The sequence below is a fragment of the Marmota flaviventris genome, chromosome 5 (assembly GCF_047511675.1).
Source record: "Marmota flaviventris isolate mMarFla1 chromosome 5, mMarFla1.hap1, whole genome shotgun sequence".
Taxonomy (NCBI): domain Eukaryota; kingdom Metazoa; phylum Chordata; class Mammalia; order Rodentia; family Sciuridae; genus Marmota; species Marmota flaviventris.
Genome location: NC_092502.1, coordinates 76,015,724 through 76,023,917, shown reverse-complemented (window position 1 = coordinate 76,023,917; position 8,194 = coordinate 76,015,724). Strand labels below are relative to the sequence as shown.

Sequence of the window (8,194 nt, the reverse complement as noted above, 5' to 3'; positions counted from 1 at the left end):
GACAAAAACAAATCATGTGACGAAACAGCTTGTCCCATGGTGGGTCACTTACCGTGCGTCGTCCCCACTCTCCTCCTGTATCTGTCTCTCGGTGGTGTCTGCCGAGGCAATCGCGAGCTCCGCTTGGCCAAGTCTTCCCGGAGGACGGCGTTCCTTCTCAGTCAAAGGCTCAAGCACACGTTGGGCGCCAAATGTCCCGACCTGCAGGACACATCAATGAGGGCTGCGAACCTAGGTGGGGAGGAATGAAGGGACAAGAGACACGAAGGATGACAGCAAGACAGAAGTTCTGATCAAGCTGCAAACTTTTATTGTTCACACAGGGGTATTTATATGCTGGGGATGGGGACGCTCTCTAATCAGCAATTGCTGGATGTGGGTGGTAAAACTGCCAGCTGCAAGATGTCTGATGATCCTGATAACCGCAGGATGTTCCAGGGAGATAGGTAGCTGCAGGATTTCTCCCAGGCAGGATGTCTCCCAGGGGGCTGTTTTCTGTAAATGTCAGGCTATTCTTTGAAGGAGAATTTCCTTCTAGCCCCTGACAATGTTCCTCCTCAGACAGCTGTTGCAGAGGGAGAGCTGGAATTTTTAAAACAATGAAGTTTTTTCCAATCTCCCCCAAAGCTGGCTTTGAATAAAACCCACCTTCCTACCAATTTGACTTTGAATGGCTCAGCTTCCTTCCTCCCCAGCCAGGCAGATATTAGAGCTTGTTGAACAATTTCTTTAGTTCTTGCCTGCTTTGATAACATGCTCAGCCAGAGCACCTGTGGGGATCTGCAACCTCCAGTCCCTGTGCTACAGGGCTGAGGAAGCCTTCTGAGAAACTGAGGCAGTGCAGATACCCTGCCCCTTTCAAACCCCAATTCTTGCAATCAAGTCAGAAAGATTTCAGACATGTCAACTCAGAGTAACAGGCATGAGTTTATTGAAGGGATAGGAAAGGCGAAAAGGAGACATTCTCAACGGAGACAGAGGGACTGCGTAGCTCTCCTGCGCTATCTTATTGGGGTCCTAGGAAAGTGTCCAGAGAGTCCCACCCAGTTCTGTTACCGGTCCTTGCTTCCCCAATGTTGAAGAATAACACCAAAGAAGCATGCCGAGGCAAGGTCAGAGTAGAAATTAGAAGTTTATTAAAGGACAGCAGAAAAGACTTCTCCCGGAGGAAGAAGGGGACCCAAGAGGTGGAATCCGTAGAAGTGCGGTTGTTTCCCCTTTTTATAGTTTTGGTGATGGAACGTAGGTTGGAAGGCCCGAGGGGTGGGACACAGGTGGGCCAAAGTAGTAATATGGTCAGGAAGGACTTCTGAGTCAGCACCTTTTTGCTGGGGGCTGTTCATTAACATTTCTTTGAGGTGGACTTTGGCCTAGGGCCTTTTCGGGACTTCATTAACATTCCATGAGTTGTCCTGCGATTTCCCTGAGTCATTCTCCGCATGGTCTCCATTTTAGATTTCACTCGATATTAGACCCGATTTCCCTAACTACACTGACTACCTAATTTTAAATCTGGCTTCATTCCCCCCTCTAATTTGGGAACTCCTTACTGCTGTAAGGAAGGGGGGCAAAGAAGATCTTTCTGGCTTCTTCAGGCTGAAAAGGGACCTTGTGGGGCAAGCAGTTTGGAGTCCCCCTTTAAAAATTGGGTCTATCGAGTGGTCCATGATAGAAGTCCGATTGAGAAGTAATAGGCTGGAGGGCCATTTGAGTGATGGGTGGTCTATAAGAGAAACAAGAATTCATTAGTACTGGAACCATATTGATGCAGCAATAAATGCCATAGCACAGGAATATGCCAATGAGTCTGATGGCAAAGACAAAGACTAACAATGTTTTCCACCAGGAAGTACCAAGAACCAGGAGCTAAGATATTGTTTCCATGACAAAGTTGCTGAGGACATGGCTTCTATCTGAGCATGTAAATCTTTAAGGATATTTGTCACATTGCCAGAAATGTCAGGGATGTAAACACAACATTTAACTTTTAGGGTTACAGATGTCCTTTTCCTTAAGATACAGTTTAATAATTTAATGTCATCTGATCTTGCAAAATCCTTTTACTAGTAGGACCTCTGAGTCTAATAGAGAAATCTTTAATTCTGTTACTTAGGGCTGGATAACCATACTAGCAAACATTAAGCCTACCTGTGTTGGTTAGAAATAAAGGCCTTAAACTAAAAACTACTCTGGCAGTTCCTTTTGATAGTTATCAGGCATTCCTGTCTGAGAATCTCTTTTGTAGCCTCCAGTTTACTTATTTTTGGAAGTTACATTTAACTATTATTATTATTTAAAATGCCCAGGAATAGCTGTGTTTTGGCTTTGACTGTCTTTGCTAAGTGTTTAAGATGAAGCAAGTCAAACTGACTTTTGTTTCTATCTATTGTTAACAGTCAGCTGAGTTTCCCTGGGAGTCCTCGGGGAACTTCACAGCAGCTTCTCAGTTCTGCTAGTGCCATTTGCGCTGCTAGTGCCATTTGCGCTAGGATGGATTCAGGCCTTGCTTGACCATGTGGCTTCCCTTGGAAGCATCAGGGATGTCTCCCTTTTCTGATGACCCTCCTCTTCACAGCAAATGCACTAATTGGCTTTCTGTCCTTCACTGGTCTCATTAATCTCCCTGATCGGGAGGTTATGTGGCCTAGAGTTGCAAAGCTCTTTGGAGAAGTCCCCTATTCCCTGGATTCAGACTGACTCAGAGGGCAAGAGCCAAATATTGGTTTTCTTGGCCCTTTTAATTTAACTTTAATTTTAAAACTTAATCTTAAACATCCAGCAAATAAGTTTGAACAGCCTTATACTAAGAGTACTGGGCTTTAATGTCTATCTCTCTCTCCTGTAGGTGATAACTCCTTATCTTAAATTAACCCAGGTTATGAGTTCTTAAAGCAGTACCTCTGCAAAACAATCTTAGACCATTTATAAGAAATCTACAAAATAAATTATCAAGAGTAAAAACATTTAGTTCATGTAATAACTACCTTAAATTTTGGCAGAGTTATACATTATAATCCCCTGTTTGAGATCCTGATAATCGTGACAAAAACTAACCTTTGGACACAACTTTAAATGTACTGAAATTTGGCCTACTTCTTTCATAGTCACTTTCACATGTAGTGAGATGGGACATAGAGCCTTATCTCAGGTAAGGCGGGGTTCTTCATAAATCTTAAGTACTGTAGTTCTGAAACTGATCTTTGCTTTTTAAACATCATTTTACAAAGCTTACATAAATTGTTGTGAACTTGAGCAAACACGACATAATATCACATCTAAAACATGAATTAAAGAAAGGCTGAAAGCTTTTAACCTTTTGTAGAAAAGTAGCAAAGTACTTTTGTGTTTTGCAATAAAACCTTTACATAGATTAGGCTCTCATTAACTTAAAAATACATTTAAATTGTATCTCAGTGTAAAAAGTAAAATGGAACTTTACATAACTTATTGATAACAAGTCCAGTTATAGAACACAAATGATAAATAAATCTCCAACATGTTTTTATTTTTTAAGCCTAAAATTACCATACAACTTTAGAACACAGCTTGATATAATGCTCTTTCTAAAGCTTCTACCTTACAGACTTGTATACCTGGAAGATATAAACACATCAATAGCACCAATTATATTGATGTTTTTATATTAACCAAGTTTAGCTTTTAAAGAAATAACATAGCACAATTATCTAAAACAACAGCACTTGTTTAACTAGCTGCTTAATTTCTTTAAGATTACTTGCTCAAAAACTTACACTTATAAGCAACTTATACAGACCTTATTTATATCATTTACTTAAACCCTCTTAATTACTTAATCATATAGACTCTTATCCAGAAACACATTTTCCCTCTATTAAATCCATAACTAGAACCTTCTAGTTTTTCTTTTTCATCTGTTAACCTCCTTCTGTTCACATTTTGAAACAATACTTGTAAATTTTATAGACATATTTTTTCATCTATTTACCAAATTTAAATTGAGCCATTTGAATCACGTGAATCAAAGATATTTGGATCCATTTTTTAAAAATTTTTCATGAGCGCTCCTCATCTGTCAATTGTCATATCACTGCATGACATATGGACATACACACATACAGACATACCGACATACAACACGTAACACAAGTGTAACACAACACAATAGTAAAGGCCTTGTAGCTTTCTCAGGTGAAATCTCATTGCAATGTTTAAAAAAAACTCCAGTTAATCAAAAATAGAACTTATCAGAAAAACATTAACTTGTCTGTAGGATCAAAATCATGAGCTCAAAAAAAAATACAGAATCTAAGAAAAAAGCAAAAGTCCTAGAAAAAAATTGACCGGCCAGTAATTAGTAAATGCCGTACAATTTACTCTTTGGTTTAATCTAGTTTGAGTTCCCATAAAAAGACACTTTTACTCTCTCTTTTTTTTTTTCCTTGGGCCTCAGATCTGTCTCCTACTGAGTGCTCCAGGCTTCTTCTATTTGCATATCAACTTAAGTCCTGGCTGAGGTCTGGAAGGAACTGGGAAAACTGGAATTCTGAGCAGAAACCTCATGCCTAAGGCATTTTAACCATAAGTCACAATTTTCAGGTTTGGATGTTGAAAATTATGATACAAGTTTAAGATACAATTTATAACATTTCATACCTTTACGTTTTCCTACACTAGAAAAACTTGCTCACACAAAACTGAAAATAGGATCTCTACCATCAGAAGAAATTTCTTTAGGATCATTAAGTCACTTCCTTTGTTCTGAAGTTTCTAAAGTAGTATTAAGTTACATTAAATCACCTGAAAAAAAATCTTAAAAGAGAACCACACACTACCATGTATATCCAAAATTAGGCTTTAAAAATTTAAGACTGTTGCTATTCAATGTTATTTCAATAAGCCAGACCAACGTTCCAATTCAACATTTTTTCCTAAATCTTACGCACTGAGGGGAACAGATACCATATTATAATTTACTATCCTTGCCCAAGTTAATGCACTGGTACACCTAGTGAAATCTTCTCAGGCTACCCAGTTCAAAATAAAACTAAATGATTGGGAGTTACTTGCCAACTTGGAAGTAGAATTCTTTTAATTTTCTATCCTAAGTATTTAAGTTCTCCGGCATGAATTATCTGAAATCACAAACTAAACAATTACCTAACCCCAACTTTTAACTGCAAGATTATGCAATGCTTCAAACTCATTTAGATACCAGATTGTTACAATAAAAAATCATCTTTTAGACACACATTTAGCCAAGATCATCCCCAAGAAACAATCTATAATAACCTTTAAAATAGAGAGACCAGATAAGAGAAAAATCTCTCCAGGTTTTTAACTTCCATTTAATTATGACTCCTATCAGTGGCACCATAGATTTCCCCATGAGTGGACCAGATGTTTTCACATAGGGGCAACTTTAGGTGTAAAATCAAGGGTCTCAGTGTGACTGACTTTACTGCATTCAGTGTCCCTTCTTTTTAAGTGGACAGAAATGGAGCAATCCTTACAGTGCAGGGAAGAATGAGGAAATTCCCCAAAGCAAAAATGGCTCTGGCAGCTGCTGGGAGTACCTCAGTCTCCCTTTTACTCACAGGATTAGCTCCTTTGGATAGATTCAGTCCCAGGCAATCTGGCATATCTCCTAACTTTCCAGTAGAGTCAGTTTTTATCTGCCTTAGGTCTTGAAGGGGGAAGGGGGTATGTACTTTGATCGGCCCAAATTTTCCTGTAGAGGTAATATATTTGGTTTGCCTGTTGGGGCAGATGCAGAGAGGCCAGCAGATGGAGATTTTTGTGGGTCCTCCTGATTCTTTTCCTTAGTGAGTCCCCAAGATTTTTTCTCTTCATGGCAGACATCATAGGTAAGTCTACTTTACACTGTTGGCATAATTTAGGATTTTCCCTTAGAGCAAAGAAAATCTGAACATACAGCACCTCACACCATTTCCTTTTTTGTAAATTTTATCAAACTGTAAAATTGTATTAAAATTGATATTTCCCTCTGGTGGCCAGGTTTCTCCATCAGAGAGTTTGTATTGAGGCCAGGCCAAGAAAATGAGGCGCTTTTTCTTGAGCGTCTGAGGGTCAAATCTATCCCAATTTTTCAATACTCAGGCTAGTGGTACACCTGGCGTATTGGAGAGAGAGAAGCTCCCATCTGAGTGATAAGAAAACAGGACTCAGGCGCCCACACCGCCCGGAGAAAACTGTTCTAATTAGGGACGTCTCCCTAAGTTTGAGCTTCCTAAACGGTCCAGAAAACCCGTCTCTCACCTTGCTTTGCCAAGGGGTTTCTGGTCCCCTTTAGCAAAGTGCTAGGGTCTCAGTTTGCCCCGTGCCAGAGACCCTGGGAGGATTCAGACTTAAGGGCATTACTGCTTACCCTCCCGGCCACTAAAAACCCATTGCAAAAGAAAATCATGCACTTTTTGTCGCCTTTGCTCTGTAGACTAGCAGATTACCAGAGGAGTTGATTCTAAAAATGCCTCTCCAACAGCTTAAAGAACACAGCTCATTTTAAACATTGGGGCAGTAAAACAGACTAGTGAAATTTACCTATGCATCTTAGAGAACCTGGGCAGATTTTACTAATTATCCCATGCCTTTATCTCAGTCCTACAACCTGAATTGCTAACATTTCTGACCTGCAAAGGAAGGGGAGCATCCAGGAGGAATGGATGCGAGGTTGGGAGTGTTGCATGGCCCATACGGAGGCAAATGTGATTGGGGCTTTCCCTCAGTGCCATTCATCTACCGATCACCCTAGATACCCCTGAGGGCTGTCGGAAGGGGGCTCAAGAGAAAGGAACCTTAAGAATACGTCTGAGTGTAGCCCAGACCAGAATTCCGCATTTGTTCCAAACTCCTTCCTCCACCTCCACGCATCCGAGGCAGATCGGGATTCGGGACACTGTGTACTCATGCCAATTGCTCTCCGGGCCCAGACAGAAAGGTTGGAAGCGGCTTTGGCAGAACCCAACATGCCTGCTCTGTATTGAACAGGTGATTGAGAGCTGCCTAGGCCAGGAAACCTCTCACCCGAGTCTTGAAGAGTGGCAGCTGCACTAACTGCGTTTAAGTAGCCGTCGGGTGCCCACCTTACCCTCCAGAAAGAAAGAGAGAGAAAGATGCACCTCAAACAGACATGGGGTGCATGCACTTACCTCGGTGTAGAATCTCGGTGGGACCTCCAATATGTTACCGCTGTTGACCGGTGACGAGTCCTTGCTTCCCCAATGTTGAAGAATAACACCAAAGAAGAATGCCGAGGCAAGGTCAGAGTAGAAATTAGAAGTTTATTAAAGGACAGCAGAAAAGACTTCTCCCAGAGGAAGAAGGGGACCCAAGAGGTGGAATCCGTAGAAGTGCGGTTGTTTCCCCTTTTTATAGTTTTGGTGATGGAATGTAGGTTGGAAGGCCCGAGGGGTGGGACACAGGTGGGCCAAAGTAGTAATATGGTCAGGAAGGACTTCTGAGTCAGCACCTTTTTGCTGGGGGCTGTTCATTAACATTTCTTTGAGGTGGACTTTGGCCTAGGGCTTTTTCGGGACTTCATTAACATTCCATGAGTTGTCCTGTGATTTCCCTGAGTCATTCTCCGCATGGTCTCCATTTTAGATTTCACTCAATATTAGACCCGATTTACCTAACTACACTGACTACCTAATTTTAAATCTGGCTTCAGTTCCACCTCTTGACTTCTGATTGGCAGCAGGATGGCCTCGGACTTTCAAGTCCCTACTATCATGACAACTTTAGGTCACTTTGCTCATGCTGACTGGTTCTAATTGGAAAGTGTTCTTATAGATTTTATGGTTGAAGAAGAATTATTCTTATATCTCTGAGTTCCAGGATCTTGTCTGTGAAAGGGTCACAAAGTCTCTGCACTTTAGGATAATTTGTGTTCCTCATGAGAATTATTTTGGGTCTGAATTTCTCCTGTAGATAACAGGTGGCTTCCTGAAAAATATAACATATCCTGTGGACTCAAGCCAGGCGAGGCCGCAGGTAAATTGCTTTTTAAAAGTGAAAGCATGTGGGGGTCAGCCAGTGGGGCCCAGTTTATAGAATTATTTTCTTCACCTCATGGTCTCACCACTCACATTTCTGTCTCCTATCACCTGCGACTCTGCAGGGAGGATTTCAAGCAAGTAGCACATGGTAGCAGATAAGAGATTGTTAGAAAGATGGAAAATACAGAAGTTCAGAA

The 8,194-nt window shown here is 41.1% G+C and overlaps 1 long non-coding RNA gene across 1 annotated transcript; it reads right to left on the bottom strand.

Annotated features, from left to right (window-relative positions):
• Positions 1-1,113: 1,113 nt before the first annotated feature.
• On the bottom strand, positions 1,114-7,675 carry LOC139705697 (uncharacterized). Its single transcript, XR_011707507.1, has 2 exons — positions 7,149-7,675; positions 1,114-1,723 (listed from the first exon to the last, which is right to left on the bottom strand). It is a non-coding gene; the product is annotated as an uncharacterized lncRNA (long non-coding RNA).
• Between the last annotated feature and the right edge of the window lie 519 nt (positions 7,676-8,194).